Source organism: Lissotriton vulgaris, chromosome 6 (assembly GCF_964263255.1).
Source record: "Lissotriton vulgaris chromosome 6, aLisVul1.2, whole genome shotgun sequence".
NCBI lineage: Eukaryota > Metazoa > Chordata > Amphibia > Caudata > Salamandridae > Lissotriton > Lissotriton vulgaris.
Window position 1 is genome coordinate 1,091,198,628 of NC_141694.1, and position 16,789 is coordinate 1,091,215,416.

Below are 16,789 nucleotides of genomic sequence, written 5' to 3' on the forward strand. Positions count from 1 at the left end.
TGCCCTGGCGTTCAGGGAACCTGGCAGGTGTTGAACCACCAGGGATATGCCCTGATGTTCCAGCCATGTCCAGAGGCAGAGGGCCTCCTGACGTAGGGTCCACGACCCTACCCCCACCCTGTCTTGTTTGTTGCAGTATCACATGGCGATAGTGTTGTCTGTGAACACCTGCAGTACTCTTCCTCGTACAGAGGGAAGGAATATTTTGAGTGCAAGACAAATCGCACGAAGCTCCAGAAGGTTGATGTGGAGCACGGACTCCGCAGGAGATGAGAGACCACAGATCTCTGCCTCCCCCATGTGGCTGTGCCATCCCAGAAGTGATGCCTCAGTCACCACTGTGAACTCTGGTTGGGGAAGGGAGAGGGATCTGCTGTTGAAGCAATCCTAGTTCGTTAGCCACCACTGCAATTGGCGTGCAGTGCCCTCCGAGATCTGGACGAAATCGGACAAATTCCCACTGTTGTGCCCACTGGAACTTCAGGTCTCATTGCAGAGCCCGCATATGCCAGCTGGCATGGTCCACAAGCAGGATACAGGAGGACATCAGGCCCAGCATCCTGAGGGTAATCCTGACAGTAACCTGGGATAGAGGCTGAAAGATCGGAATCATAGCCGGAATGGCCTGGATTCACTGTTCGTGAGGATAGACCCGAAACTGCATCCTGTCCAGAACCGCTCCGATAAAGAGGAGCTTCTGAGAGGGCGTCAGGTGTGTCTTCGGCACGTTGATGGAGAACCCCAGTGAATGCAGGAGGTCAGCCGTAGTCTGGAGGTGGGAGATGACAGCCTGGAGCAAGCCTGCCTTCAACAGCCAGTCGTCGAGATAGGGGAAGACTGGAACCCCTGATCTGGGTAGATGAGCTGCGACCACCACCATCAATTTCGTGAACACCCGAGGGGCGCTGGTAAGGCCAAAGGGGAGCACGGTAAACTGAAAGTGCTCATGGCGTACTGTGAACCACAGGTAACGCCGGTGAGCACGGAGGACGGGGATGTGGAGATACGCGTCCTGCAAGTCCAACGCTACCATCCAGTCTCCAGGGTGGAGGGCAGACAGGTCCTGAGCTAGCGTCAACATTTTGAACTTCTCCTTCCAGAGGAAGCGGTTGACGTTCCTGAGATCCAAGTTACGACGTAGGCCTTTGTCCTTCTTGGGAACCAGAAAGTAGTGGAAATAGCAACCACAACCTACTTCTGGGACAGGAACTCGCTCGATGGCACCCTTGGCCAAGAGTGCCAAAACTTCCTGTTGGAGAAGGGCCAAATGAACCTCCGACATGCGATGGTACTGAGGTGGCATGGATGGAGGGGTAGTCTCGAAGGGAAGGGAGTAGCCCCTTCGGACTATTTGCAAAGCCCACCTGTCTGACATGATGGAGCACCAGTGGAGGAGGGGATGGTGAATCCTGCTGCCCCCTGGCAGTTGGAGGCCCTGAAAGGTCAGACTAGGAGGGTGTGGAGGCCGCTGCAGAGGGGGCCGTGGTGGACCAGCCCGCCCGCTGGCCCCCAGAACCACGGCGTTGGTTCTGACATCATCGGCCGCGCAGGGGCAGAACAGCTTGCTTTGGCCTGTGGCTCTGGGTGGGCTGGGCACCCCTTCCATAGCCACAAAAGTGGCAAAAAGCAGACTGCATAGGATGGCTGGTAGAGAGGCCCAAGGACCTGGCTGTAGCTTGAGAGTCCTTAAAGCACTACAGCGGGTTGTCTGCTTTGTAACTGAATAGACGACGGCCATCAATAGGCATGCCCATAAGGGTGGATTGGACATCCCCTGAAAATCCAGTCGACCTCAACTAGGCGGAGTGTCACAGTGCTTCCGACGTCGAAATCATCCTGCCTAGTGAGTCAGCGGTATCCAACCCACAGCGGATGGGAAACTTTGCTGCGTCTCTCCCTTCGCCAACTGCACAAGAGTGTACGGCCCGGGCCTCCTCTGGGTACTGAGGCAGCACTTACCCAACCATATGCCACAAGGAGTGGGTGTAACGGCCCAACAGACATGCAGTGTTTACCGACCGCAGTCCCAAGCTGGAGGAAGAAAACGTCTTCTCCTCAAATTGGTCCAGCTTTTTGGATTCCCTCTCAGGTGGAGCTTTAGGGAATGCACCCTTGGAAGTGGAGGCTTGGACCACCAAGCTCTCAGGGGTTGGGGTGTTAGGAGAGGAAAGTGGGGTCGCCCGGGGCCAGGCGGTGGCGTCGGGCAATCAACCTATCCACAGGAGCCTCTGTGTTGCGCCTGGACCAGGTGCCCAAAATGATGTCTGTTAGGGCTTTATTAAACAGCAGCAGGGGCTCCGAAGAGCTCGCTGCCAGTTGAAGCACCTCTGTCCAGAGGTTAGTCCTGACTGCCACTGTAGGTAGCTCGAGACTGAGAGCCTCGGCCGCCCTACGCAACACCATTTGGTAAGACACTCCCTCCTCCATAGCCACAGTAGGAGGAGACAACATGCCATGGTCTTGTGAGGTATCCAGACCCCTGACTTCCCCCAGTTCCTCTCCAGTCCGGTTCATGGCCTAACTTGTCAGTTAAAGGGTCTCCAGACCCCTCCCAGTCCTTCTCACCCTCCTCTGGCTGCCAATCTAGTCTAAAAGAGCCAGGGCTGAACAAGGGCACAAAAGTACCCATTGGCACCGGATTCATCATCGTCGATGCCAGTCCGGCTCCGTGTCTGCATTGGGATGGACGCCAGGGTCGACGCCGGCTGGGGACACAAACGGCGTCGGCTGCGGACGTGGTGTGGTGCCTGTGGAGCCGGGGGAGGTGTAACTAAATCGACCGGCGCCGGTCCGGATCCAGGCCTGGATCCAAGGGGTCCCTGCAGTACTGAGGCTGGAGCCGCCAGCGTCAAAGGCCCAGGGCCTTCAGCCGAATCTGCGGGCTTGAAGGAGTGCCTGTGGAGTCCGGCTGCCCAAAGATAGCATGCATCGCTTCATTAAATTGACGAGGCTGGCAAGGGTCGCTCTAGGTCCGGGAAAGGGAGGAAAACCCAGAGTCCACCCTTTGGGCTCTGCATGCTCAGATGTGGGAGGGGCACTACCCGCATTGCTCGTCGCGCCGGCCGATGGACGGGGAGAAGTCGAAGAGCGACGGTGCTTCTTCAACTTCTTCTTGTGCTTTTACTTACCTGACCCAGAGTGTGAAGACTTGGAAGAAGAATGAAGGTGGCTCTGTGACTGGTCCCTCGACCTCCTACGTGACCGGGACCTCGAGCGGCACGGAGCCGACAGCCGGGCCTCGAGAAGCTTTCGGGACCGCTCCCGCAAAGACTTCGGATATATGGTCCGGAAGTCAGCATGACTTGAGCTCGTGGTCGCGCTCCAGGCAGAATAGGCACACATGGTGCCGATTTGTCACCGACATCAGTCAGCTACAGGAACCGCAAGCCTTGAAGCAGGGCATCACTCATGTGCCCCAGGAGTCGAAGACTCGAAAACGTCGTAGACAAAAGTCGGCAAAAAGTCAATCAAAAGTGACTAGAGGTACTGCTCCCTCCGGATCGTTGGCAAAATAAAGAACTGAAGGAGGCGTCTATGTAACTACGGCAACGTCTTCCCAGCAACCACGACGCCAAGGATGAACGTGGAGTTGACTGACGCCACCTTTCAACGCGAAGGGGTACTGCTGATGAAAAACATTCCGGATCCAGTCTGATGCCTTGGGGTAATTCTAAGGTAATTAATCTATAACTAACTGTTTCTTTCAGATTTGAGGTTTCAATCATTAAATAATGGCAATTTGCTTCTTCCTTGTGTGCTTCACACATAGAAGTAGCAAATCGCCATTATTGATTGTTTACGTGCAGAAAGGGACACCTTCCTTCACTTAAACAATCGTCCCTCTATGGCGCAAGGGTGTCTCTGTTGGCGCTAGGCAGCTATTATTAGTGCCAGTGCAAGGGAAAACACAGGGGTTAGCTGTATTCTTGTAAATGGTGGCAACCCTGCATTATTGCAATGATGGAGAGTGGCGCTGCAAAACTTGCAGTATATATGCACATTAATGATGTTCTGGAACATTTCAAACACATTAAAAAAACACAAAGCTGCCTAGCTGTATTAAGCCACTGCACCCAATATACCCAAGTGGGCAACTTGACTTGATTCAGCTACTGTACACCAACAACTATACTAGGGCATAAGGAGGCCACTCCTTTGAGGCAATGGAGTGGGGAAAACTAATGCAATTCCCCCCTTTCTGTTAAAGCATACCAAGAACTTCCTCTGAGAAGCACACGTTTCTCAGTTTGAAAGTTAACTCTGGATCACAGGAACTGCATAACCTACAACAACCCAAAAAAATGACAGACGGACTTTCAGGACAAAGAAAAACACTTTGAAGATAGCACACCTGTGCAGTGTGTCATGGACAGAGCCACTGGAAATATGCGACCGGGGAAGGCAAAATTATGCAGTAGGGTTGACTAAATTATGCAGCAAGAAAAGGTTAAATTAGGCTGCATAATGCTGCATATTTTATGATAGTATCACTTCACTATTTTCTCAGTTTTACACTTGTTAACACTGTCTGGGCATAGGTTGCACCTCATTAGTACCACTTTAACACCCAAATATGGCACTAACCTTTCCAAAGGGTCTTCCTTTGTGAAGCAACATGTGTTTCTGAATTTTTAGTAACTTTTAAACCGTTCGAGTTAGAAACAATAGTTTTTTGCTAAAATTTGCAGATTACGCAGATGACAGATTATGTGGCAAATAAATAATCCTGCAAAACGCTGTGGTCGCATAATTGCATAGTTCCAGTGGACCTGGTCATGGACTTTCGTCTAAACTACACACAACAATAAGTAAATCTTATAATGTCAAAGTCATGCCATAAAGCAGTCCTCCTGTTCTATAGCATTGGGTTATATGCAGGGAGGGTCCAATTAGTGTGATAAAAGCAAGGCTGCTATTTAAAATTTCATCTGTCTTTATTTTTATAAATTATTCACTCCCTGTCAGGCGTGCCAATGTTTCAGCTCCTTGTTCAGTACAGTTAATGAAATCAAGTCCAATCGAGATTTACCCAACTCAGTCTTTATTTTAAATTGTGCAAATAATAATTTTTCTTTTGCTGAGGATTTAATGTTATATCTTCAGTGTACCTGCAGGTGTTAGCTCTTATTTTCTGCTGCAGCCAGAGTTTAAAGTCTGAAAGCGAAAAATAGAATACAGATCTACGACCACAGCTGGACTAGGAACTAAAAGCAGCCCTATCAAAAATGTTCAAACTCCCCCTCTCTCCCTTTCTTTCAATACATCTTTTTGCTGTATCTTCTTTGTCTCTTTAAAACTCTGTCATTATCATAGCCTGAATATCATGGACTCACATTTCGGGTAGATAGGCCCAAAACTACACTGTGTCCAGAACAGCCCTTCATAAAAGGGAGCGTCTGAGAGGGAGCCAGGTGTGACTTTGGTGCGTAGATAGTGAACCCAGAAAATGTAAGATGCTAACCATAGTCTAGAGGTGGGAGACGACTGCCTGAGTTGAGCCCGCCTTCATCAGGCAGTCATAGAGATAGGGTAAGACTGGTACCCCTGATCTCCACATATGAGCTACAACTACCGCTATCACCTTAGTGAACACCCGAGGGGCGGTGGTAAGGCCAAAAGGCAGTACAGCGAATGGGAAGCGTTTGTGGCCCACCTGGAACCACAGGTAACATTCCAGTCATGCATAGAAGCGCAGAGCTTCCTGGCACAGGGTCCACGAACCCAACCCTGTTGCAGTACCACTTGGCAGTGGTGTTGTACTTGAACATCCAAGTTAGTCTTTCTTTGATGGAAGGGAGGAAGGCTTTCAATGCGAAGTAAATTGCTCTCAACTACAAGAAGTTGATATGGAGTGGAGACTCCACTCGAGACCAGAGTCCTCTAATCTTCAACCACTCCCATATAGTCTCACCCAACCCAGGAGTGAAACATCTGACTGGGGAAGAGAAAGGGGTCTGCTGCTGACCAAATCGCGGTTCACAAACCACCACTGTAATTCTTTTGCAGTTCCCTCTTGACCTCGTTGGAGACATTCCCTTGATGCATCCATTGGGACTTCAGGTCCCACTGCAGGGCCTGCATATGCCAGCAGGCATGCTTTACCAGCAAGATGCAGGAGACCCGGCAGCCTCAGAGTTGTTTTCCCTGAAATCCAGGATAGAGGATAAAACATTGGTATCTGAAAGAAACCCGTTAGTGATAGATTCCTTACCTTAGAATTACCCCCAGGCGTCAGACTGGAACCGGAAAGTTTTCGTAAGCAGTACCCCTGCGCGTCAGTAGGCCTCGTCGTGCAGCTCCCCGTACGTCATTGGCATCGTAGTCGCAGAGATGACGTTGCTGGAGCTACTTAGACGCGCCCACTCGCACTGACATAAATTCTTTCTTTTTCTGCACCAGCAAGCGCAGATCCGGAGAGAGGGGTACCCCCAGTCACTTTTTGAATGAGTTATTTTTGGGTCTTTTGTCTCTATTTTTTTGAGACTGACTCCTGGTGTATAGGGATGCCAGGTTTTAAGTCTTGCGTGGCTTGTCCCCGCACGATGTCTGTGACGGACCCGCACTGTGAGTGTCTCTGGGGCGCGACCACGACTGAGTTGTGCCCCATATGCCGGGCCATGGCTCCGAAAACTTTGCGGGAACGGTCCCGAAAGTTGCTGTAGGCCTGGGAGTTGGCTCCACGCTGCTCAAGGTCCCGGTCCCTCCGAGGTACAGGGACCGGTCGCAGAGCCACTACCACCATCATTCAACGAAGTCTTTGCACTCAGAGTCAGGTAAGGTGAAGCACAAGAAGTCGATGATGCGTCGTCGCTCTTCGCCTTCCCCTAGCCTGTCATGCGACATGGCTGAGGGTGCGTCGGTGACTCTGGCCTAGCTACAGGACATTCTGTCAGCCATGGCCTGCCTTTTTGGCCCTGGGGGCCCTCGCTCTTCTTTGTTGGCGGCCCCAAAGTCGTCGACGACTCTGGTCTTGACATTGCGAGACCCCCATGGATCCATGCATGGATCCCAGCTGATGTCGGGTTGCCTCGTACGACTTTCACCGAAATTGACGTCTACAGCACCGCCACCGACCGGCTCCATGGCAGACGCCGTCCCCGGCTTCCACCCTAACGTGGAAAATGCGCCGGACCGTTGTCGATCGACGCTGATACCGACGCTGGTGTGGAATTTCTATACCTTTGTCCACCGCCTCCCTATTTTCCGCCTGCCCGACAGGTTGGGGAGGACGGGGAAGACTGGGAGGGGTTTGAGGACCGTCTCGCAGCCCATTGCGAGTTACACCCGGATTGGGAAGAGGAATTAGAGGATGCAGGTGACCTGAATTTTACTCCAGACCTGGCACACTGTCTCCTTCTATTGTGGCTACAGAGGAGGGTGGTATATTTTCTGTGGTGTTGCGTAGGGCTGCCGAGGTTCTCCACCTCGAGCTCCCTACAGTGGCCATCAGGACTGACCTTCTGACAGAAGTGCTTTGGCCGGCATCTTACTCTACGGAACCACTGCTGCCTTTCAATGACGCACTTTCGGACGTTCTTTTGGGCACCTGGTCCAAGACCAACAAGGGGCTCCTGTGGATAGGAACATGGCCTGACACCATCGCCCCAGCCCCGGGCTACCCCATTTTCCTCTCCGAACACCCTACCCCTGAGAGCTTGGTTGTCCAGGCCTCTGCATTCCCAAGCGCATTCCGTTCAGCACCACTGGACAGGGAATCCAAGAAACTGGAACAGTTTGGGAAGAAAAGTTTTACCTCTGCCAGTTCAGGGCTGTGGTCTGTGAACACCACATGCCTCTTGGGCCGCAACTCCCACTCTATGTGGGACACGGTTGCGCAGGTGCTGCCTCAGTGTCCGGAGGAGGCCCGGACGGTGCTCCCCCAAGCTATTGCTGAGGGGAGGGAAGCAGCCAAGTTCACAATTCGTTGTGGCCTTGACACCGCCGACTCGCTGGGCAGAGCAATTTCCACGACAGAGGCGTTACGCCGCCATGCCTGGCTGAGGACGACTGGCTTTTCTGGGGATGTCCAGAATACTCTGATGGACATGCCCTTTGATGGAACTCACCTTTTTGGCGACAAGGCAGATAGTGCATTGGAGAGTTTTAAGGACTCACAGGCTACAGCTAAGTCCTTAGGCCTTTCGGCTTCTGCTTTTCGCTCCTTTTGTGGCCAAATAAGGGGCGCACAAACACGTTTGTTTCAAAGCCACATGCCTGCGCAGCAACAGTCTCAGCGCAGTCGCAGATGTGGGACTCGCAGAGGTGGGTCATGGCCAGCGGGTGGGTCAGTCCACCACCTCCCTTGCCGCTACTGCCTCCAAACCTTCCTAGTCCGGTGTTTCAGGCCCAACAAACGCCAGTGGGTGGCAGGATTCACCATAACCTCCCCCACTGACGCACCATCACTACCGACAGGTGGGTTTTATAGTTTGCTCGAAGGGTATACTCCCTACCCTTCGAGACCACCCCTCCAGCCATGCCACCTCAGTACCACCACATGTCGGGCGATCACCTAGTACTTTTTCAGCAGGAAGTTGCGGCCCTCTTGGCCAAGGGGGCAATTGAGTGCGTACCGATGCCAGCAGTAGGTCGTAGTTGTTACTCCCACTACTCCCTGGTTCCAAAGAAGGACAAGAGCCTGCGTCCTATCTCAGACCTTCGGAACGTCAATCGCTTCCTCCGGAAGGAGAAGTTCTGAGGTGCCGGGTTATTAGAGACCCGGTGGTGCCAGGGGATCACACCCGAAGACCTCTGAGTTCTCCCTGTTCTGGACTACAGAAACACAGAGTCTTCTAGTTGAAGTCAGAGATCGAGGTTTATTGGTTGCAACCAAGTAACAGGTGTCCTAGAATTACAACATCACGGGTCATAAGTTCTCAGGAGACTGTTTGTTTTTACAGAACCAGCCCTCTCCTTTTATACACAATATTGCACCTCAGGCAAGAATTCTTGAGTTTACAACATGGTCATAGACATATTTACACAATAAAGCAAAGAGCGAAGTCACGAAGGCTAACCCACATTTTAGATGTCCAGTTGGTGATAGATGACCCAGCCTAGCCCGGAATTACAATCAGATATCGATGAAACCCCAATAAACCAGGGCACCTCCTTGTCATAAAACTGGTCATAAACAAGGAACGCAGACAGGTGTACGTGTGTAGAAAACATGGTCTGTATGCGGTGAATGGTTTATGGCATGTTGTGCTTTGATGATATCTTACTCGGCCACTGGGCGAGGAGCTGCCCAAACAGGTTTGGCTGGAGGCAGTGGAGTCAGCTCGGCCAGGTCATGGGGAAGTCAGCTACAGTGGACGTGTCCTTTCAGATCAAACTCGGCCTTAATCAATTGACTATATGAGGGCAAGTCATAAGATGGATGCCGTTTACAAAATGGAGTCCGAGGGGAAGCAGCACTTACAGCGGATATATCGCATCGCGCTGACAGTTCATCGCTGCTGTTACATCGTGCACGCCAATACATCGCATGGCATCAGGACGCATGCAAGTGCATCGCATTTCCTCGTAGATCGTTAACCATTACATCGGAACTCGAAACATATGAGTACATCGTTAGAGACTTTTGACACAGACACCGAATCGCATTTTTTTTGGACTCGAAACATATGAAAATGTAAGACATTTTGTTTATTTAAGGAGAGACTTTTGACACAGACACAGAATCGCATTTTGTTTGGGGCATTTCTTTACCGGGCGTTTGTTTATTTAAGAGACATGTGGTCTGATGGATAGGTTGCCAGACTTTGGTGCTGTCAGACAAGGTTCGAGCCTCCACTCATAGCAAGATGATATAGGAGCAGAATTGTGTTCCTGAAATTATGTACGAGCCGAATTGTGTTCATAAAATGGAAATTAAGTTTTTTTCTGTACATTGAACGGAATTGTGCGTGTTGTACTGGATATGGTCAAGGACAGTACAAAGTCTCATTATATTATCACAAATAAAAAAACTGATCTAAGCTCATTGGGGTAATCTTAAAAAACTCTCCAGCTATTTACGTTCTCCCTTAATCTCTAAAGGAAGCCCTGCATAACACCTAGGAAATGAAGATGGCTAGTAGTTTTTCCTAACATACTTTAACTTCTGTGTTTCATGAAGCACGCAATCTAGTCCATGTACATTTTATGGATTATGAACGGCTATGAGGAGAAGCAAGTTTAGCGTAGCGATCAGTCTATACTCACTGTGATTTGATGGACAAAGCAGGGGAGTAGCTTCAGGATGGGTGTTTGGGTGTTACACCCTCATAATAAATGTACTTTCAGGTAAATTGTTGGGTAAAAGGGCTTTCAGGTATGGTGAGGTGTCTTTGGGATTTCACAAGGAATTTTTTACAAAAACGCAGACAAAAAAGCACTCTTTGCTTTGAAAGTCTTTAAAAACGGTGGTTATTTTGCTAAATATTGTGATTTTTCTCACTTGCTAACTATCAATATGCATTTGTCTCCCTTTCACCTGCCCCTTTATCCCCTCGCATGTGTCCTGCTTGTCCTATTATGTATTTTGACATTATATGCCGGCGTGATAGCAGGAAAATCTGAAGCTTCCACCCCCTACACCCTTTGAATAAGGGCTGCGACATAAAGCATTGCGTAAGAGAAAAGCATTTGCTGTACTGTAGGGACAAGAGTACAATCAGAATTCTGATGAGCAATTGTGCATTCAACACTTTGAGGGAAGGGGCGTATTAAAATATGTATGTACGCCAGTTGTGTGTTCTGACTGTAAAGCGCCGATGTATATTCAGAGCTGCGTGTATGAGTGTGTGGCGCGTACACTAAGAATTGTGTCTAGGGCGTGATGAGTGCATTCATAGATATGAGAGTCACGCAGGCAAAGCTGTGAGGGGCAAGTTAGCATCCAGAGCTCCGTGGGGTTGCATGTACTCAGGGTTGTGTGCAACAAATCTATGAGCGGAAGTATACAGATCTGTGTGTTTGACTGTTGCGATTTCAGCAACATATATGTGCGAGGCGTGTGAGAAACACACTTACAAGGTTGTGACAGGCATGTGTTTATTTGGAAGTCTAGAGGGATCACATGTCTACACAGACCTACAAGGGACGGGTCGATGTGTATTTTGATGACACAAAGGGGCACATTCAGAAAAGTGTGCATGTGGTACAGGCGTGCATTCACAGCTTTGAACATTGGCTTCATTACTAGAAGTGGGAAAAACAGTCATTCATCCTGACTTGTGTGGAGGAAATATGTATTCAGGCTGCTTTAAAAGCAGATGGGAATACCAAAAGCTATGCAAGGTAAGTGTGCTTTCGAAAGCTCTGTGAGATATGTATACATAAAAAAAATGTGCAGGGTAAGTGTGGCAGTGCATTCAGCGAGGGTCAAGAGGGTCAAGAGGGTCAAGATTACAATCTAAATCCTGAGGAACTGGGTGCACTCAGAGCAGCGCGGGAAATTACCGAGCAGCCGTGCCCCGGTTAATGCACTTACAGAAAGGACACTTCTTTGGCAGTCATTTCAAGGGGCCACTTAAGCAGGCGGCAGGGATGGCAGGTAAATAAATATTAGCACAGGCAAAAACTCACCTGGTGCTGCGGGCTAAACCATCGCGTTGTCATGTCGCGCAATGTAAAGTCGCGCGATGTGACATGCGATCCTATTGCATGGCCGCATTTGCGTTGCTACATCGTGCGATGCTAAAACAGCCGATGTGACTGCATTTGCGATGTAGTGACGGCGATGTTAATTACCGCGATGTGATTTACTACGATGGATTGTCATACAACCGTGGGTTCGGAACGGAAACCACGATTTAAGGGTGTTAGCATCACTCAATCATGACGCAAATGCATAGGGATAATGTCCTAATCATTACCGGTCCGCCGATACCAAATTCGTCATGGTACGACGATATTTTGTGATACGAGTGTTGGACCTCGGTACCGGTAGAACAGCAGGGTCCGGAATTTCAGTACCACAGTTCAAGATGCTCACACTTGCTCAGGTCTTGTCTGCCCTAGACCCACAAGACTGGATGGTAGCGTTGGAAATTGCAGGATGCTTATTTTCATATCCCCGTCCTGCCGGCCCACCGGCGTTACCTACGGTTCACAGTAGGCCATGAGCACTTTCAGTTCACCGTGCTCCCCTTTGGCCTCACCAGCGCCCCTCGGGTGTTCACAAAAGTGATGGCAGTGATCGCAGCTCATCTGCGGAGATATGGGTTTGTATTCCCCTATCTCGACGACTGGTTGTTGAAGGTGGGCTCGCCCCAGGCAGTCGTCTCCCACCTCCAGACTATGGCCGACCTCCTGCATTTGCTGGGGTTCTCCATCAACGTGCCGAAGTCACGTCTGATTCCCTCACAGAAGCTTGTCTTTATTGGAGCAGTTCTGGACACAGTGCAGTTTCGGGTTTATCCTCCCGAGCAGCGAGTCCAGGACATTCGGGCTATGATTCCGATCTTTCGGCCCTTGTCCTGGGTTTCGGTCTGGATGACCTTGAGGCTGCTGGGCCTCATGGCGTCCTGCATCCTGCTGACCAATAACGCCAGATGGCAAATGTGGGCTCTGCAGTGGGATCAGAAGTTCTAGTGGGCACAGCATCAAGGGGACCTGTCCGAGCATGTCCAGATGTCGGAGGGCACTGCACAGCAGTTGCAGTGGTAGCTCACGAACCAACATTGGGTCAGTGGCACATCCCTCTCCCTTTTTCAACCGGAGCACACAGTGATGACGGATGTGTCCCTCCTGGGGTGGAGCAGCCATATGGGAGAGGCGAAGATCAGAGGCCACTGGTCTCCGGCGGAGTCCAGGCTCCATATCAACTTTCTGGAGCTCCGGGCGATCCTACTTGCACTGAAGGCATTCCTTCCCTTTGATAAGGGGAGAGTAGTGCAGATGTTCACAGACAACACCACCGCCATGTGGTATTGCAACAAGCAAGGCGGGGTGGGGTAGAGGACCCTATGTCAGGAGGCTCTGCGTCTCTGGACATGGCTTGAACGTCAAGCCATTTCCTTGATGGTTCAACACTTGGCAAGTTGACGAACTCAGGCACAGGTGCATGATGGATCACGAATGGCGTCTTCACTTGGAACAGTGGGGAGAGCCTTGGTTAGATCTATTTGCCACGAAGAGAACGCGCAATGTCATTTCTTCTGTGCGTTGGAATTTTAAGGCGGCACTCGCTCAGTGACGCTTTTTGCCCAAGAGTGGAGCTGCAGTCTATTGTACGCCTTTCAGCCTATACCACTTCTACCCAGAGTGCTTAAGAAGATCAGGCGCGATCGGGCCCAAGTTATTCTTGTGGCCCCGGACTGGGCTCGAAGAGTTTGGTATCCCGAGCTACTCAGTATGAGCATGGATCCCCGATTCGACTGCCTCTTCGGGATGATCTTCTGTTGCGGCAGCAGAGGATGGTCCTCCACCCGAACCTGTCCAGCCTCCCATACATATGCAGAGATTGAGCGGTGACAGTTGATTCCATTTAACTTTCCTCCTGAAGTCTGTGATATCATTCTGGCAGCCAGGCGTCCCTCCACTAAATCGGTATACGCCTGCAGGGGGAACAAATTTGTGGCATGGTGCACCGCAAAGGCTGTGGATCCCCTTTCTGCCCCTCTTTCAGAAGTCCTTTTGTTCCTTCTTTCTCTGGCCCAGCAGGGCTCTGCTCTGGGCACTATTAAGGGCTAGCTTTCTTCAATTTTGGCCTTTATCAGGCTCCCTGATCAGCCCTCTCTTTTCAAGTCCACTTTTGTAAATAGATTTCTCAAAGGCATTACCCACCTTTTCCCTCCTATTCCATTTGTGATGCCATAGTAGGACTTGAATCTGCTTCTTACTTATTTGATGTGCACTCCTTTGGAGCCGCTTCACAACTGTCCTCTTCATTTATTGACTTTGAAGACTGCTTTCCTGGTTGCCATCACTTCCACTAGGCGAGTGAGTGAGCTTCAGTCACTTTCCAGTAAGCCTCCCTTTCTGTTGGTTCATCCAGATAAGGTTGTGCTTCGCACTCGTCCTTCCTTCTTGCCAAAGGTTGTCACTGCCTTCCACATTGGGCAAACTATCACCTTGCCCACTTTCTTTCCGCCTCCGCACCCTTCCAGAGAGGAAGAAAGGCTCCACCATCTAGACCCAAAACGTGCGCTCACATTCTACCTGAATCAGACACAACAGTTCCGGGTGGATAACCAGCTCTTTGTTCGCGACGTAGGCGCCAAGAAAGGCCGGGCTGTACACAAGAGAACAATCTCCCACTGGGTTGTCTTGTGTATCAAGGCCTGTTATTCTCTGGCTAAAAAGGAACGACCGATAGGGTTACGCGCCCATTCTACCAGGGTGACAGCAGCTACTACTGCATTGGGACGTGGTGTCCCCCTGCAAGACATCTGCCAGGCAGCCACTTGGGCCTCGCTGCATACTTTTACTAAGCATTATTTTCTTGACAGTCAAGTCCGGAGACACAGCTTCTTTGGCCGTTCTGTTCTAAGTGACTTTCTGGTGTGATTTTAGTTCGCAGACCCACCACTGGGGTTGGTATTGCTGGGGTATCTATTCTAAGGTAAGGAATCTATCACTAACGTGTTTCTTTCAGATGAACAAGTTACTTACCTTCGGTAATGATATATCTGTAAGAAACATTAGTTAGCGATAGATTCCTTACCGCCCCACCCATCCTCCCCGTTCGGCGAACTGATTTCTAGGGTTAAGGTCATCCCTTTCAGGGCCCTATTTTCAATGAACCAGGTGTCAGTATCTTGCATGACTCTGCGTTCCTGATGCGGAAAGTCGTGTACAGAACTGACGCCAGCCCAAGTCGGCGCGTCTAAATAGCTCCAGTGACGTCATCTTGGCGACTACAACGCCAACAACATACGCGGAACCACACGGGGACGCCTACCGACGCGCAGGGGTACTGCTGACAAAAACTTTCCGATTCCAGTCTGACGCCTGGGGGTAATTCTAAGGTAAGGAATCTATCACTAACTAATGTTTCTTACAGATATATTTTTACAGAAGGTAAGTAACTTATTCATCATGGTCAGAATATCCTGGACTGGCCGCTACAGAGGATGGACGCAGAAATGCAGTGCGTCCAGAATAGCTCCAATGAAGGGAAGTGTCTATGAGGGATTCAGGTATGACATAGGCACATTGACAGGGAACTCCAGGGAATGCAGAAGGTCTGCCATAGTATGAAAGTAGGTGACAAATGCCTGGGGCAAACCCATCATTAACAGCCAGCTTACGAGATTGGGGAAGACTGGATCCTCTGATCGCGGCAGATAAGCTGTAACCACTGCCACCAACCTGGTGAATGCCGAGGGGTGTTGGTGAGGCCAAAAGGGAGTACAGCAAACTGATAATGTTCTTGGCCTACCGCGAAGCACAGGTAACGGCTTGGGAAGGCAGGACGGGAATATGGAAGTAAGCGTCATGCAAGTTCAGTGCTACCATCCAGTCTCCAGAGTTGAGATCAGAGAGAAACTGTGCCAGAGTGAGCATTTTTAAATGTTCCTTTTTCTCAAGTAGATGTGAGGCCGTAGGTCTAGCATAGGTTGGAGGACACTATTCTTTATCAGCAATGGGAATAGCAACCACAACCTACTTCTGATAACTGCACGCTCTCAATGACTCATTTGGCCTGTTGTAAAAGTGAAAGGTGGTCCTCCCTCAATCGATCGGGGTGGTGGCAAAAGGGGTGGGTATGCTGGAAAGGTAGGGCATAGCCCTGCTGGACGATTTGAATCACCCTTTTGTCCGATGTGATCTCCCACCATTAGGGCTGGTGGGAGTCTGTGATGGTATGACGGTATTAGGGCATATTAAAGAGGGCTTAAGGCTGCGGCTTCCTGGTGGGTGGGGAGGATTGTGTAGATGTAAGGAAAGGCCCTTTTTGAATGGTCACCCCCAAGTTTTTGAGCTGATCCTGCAGATTTTTTGACTTAGAGTGTACAGACCTCAGTGCCTGTGCCCTTACCCTTAAACAGATATGTTGAATTGGCTACAATCCAATTGGCTGTGCTAGCTTAACTGTGTGCTCACCTCCTCACTCAGCAACTCCACCCCAACCGCCACGGAAGACGACGACTCCAACACCACAGCCCGAACTCTGCACGGTAGGCAGGATGCAGGAGGCCATGAGGCCCAGCAGTCTCAAGGTCATCCTGACTGAAACCCAGGACAAGGGCTGTAAGATAGGAATCATAGCCCGAATGTTCCGGACTCGGGAGGATAGACCCGAAACTGCGCTGTGTCCAGAACCGCTCCGATGAAGAGGATCAATGGGGTCCTGCTGCGGCGAGGCCGGAGCTGTCGTCGACGACGGACCAGAGCCATCGACAAAGAAGCGCGAGGACCACCAGTCGGGCCAGCGGGGCCCGAAGGTGCACTGGCAGGGCCCGACAAGCCAAGAGGCAGGCCATGGCTGCAGCTGGGCCGGTGTTGCCCACAGACTCAGGAAAGGAGGGTAGGCCGTCTGCAACTGCGTAGGCTCAGCCGGCGCCGTGGGGATGGCACCACCCACACCCTCAGCCGTGTTGCGTGACAGGCTAGGGGAAGGCGAAGAGTGACAACACTTCTTCGACTTCTTGTGCTTTGTCTTACCTGACCCCGAGTGCAAAGACTTCGTCAAACGATGGTGGCGGCTCTGCAACCGGTCCCTCGACCTCCCACGGGACCGGGACCTTGAACGGCACGGAGCAGATTACCGGTCCTCAAGCAACTTTCGGGACCGCTCCAGCAAAGTTTTCGGAGCCATGGCCCGGCAGTCGGGGCACTACGTGGGGTCGTGGTCGCG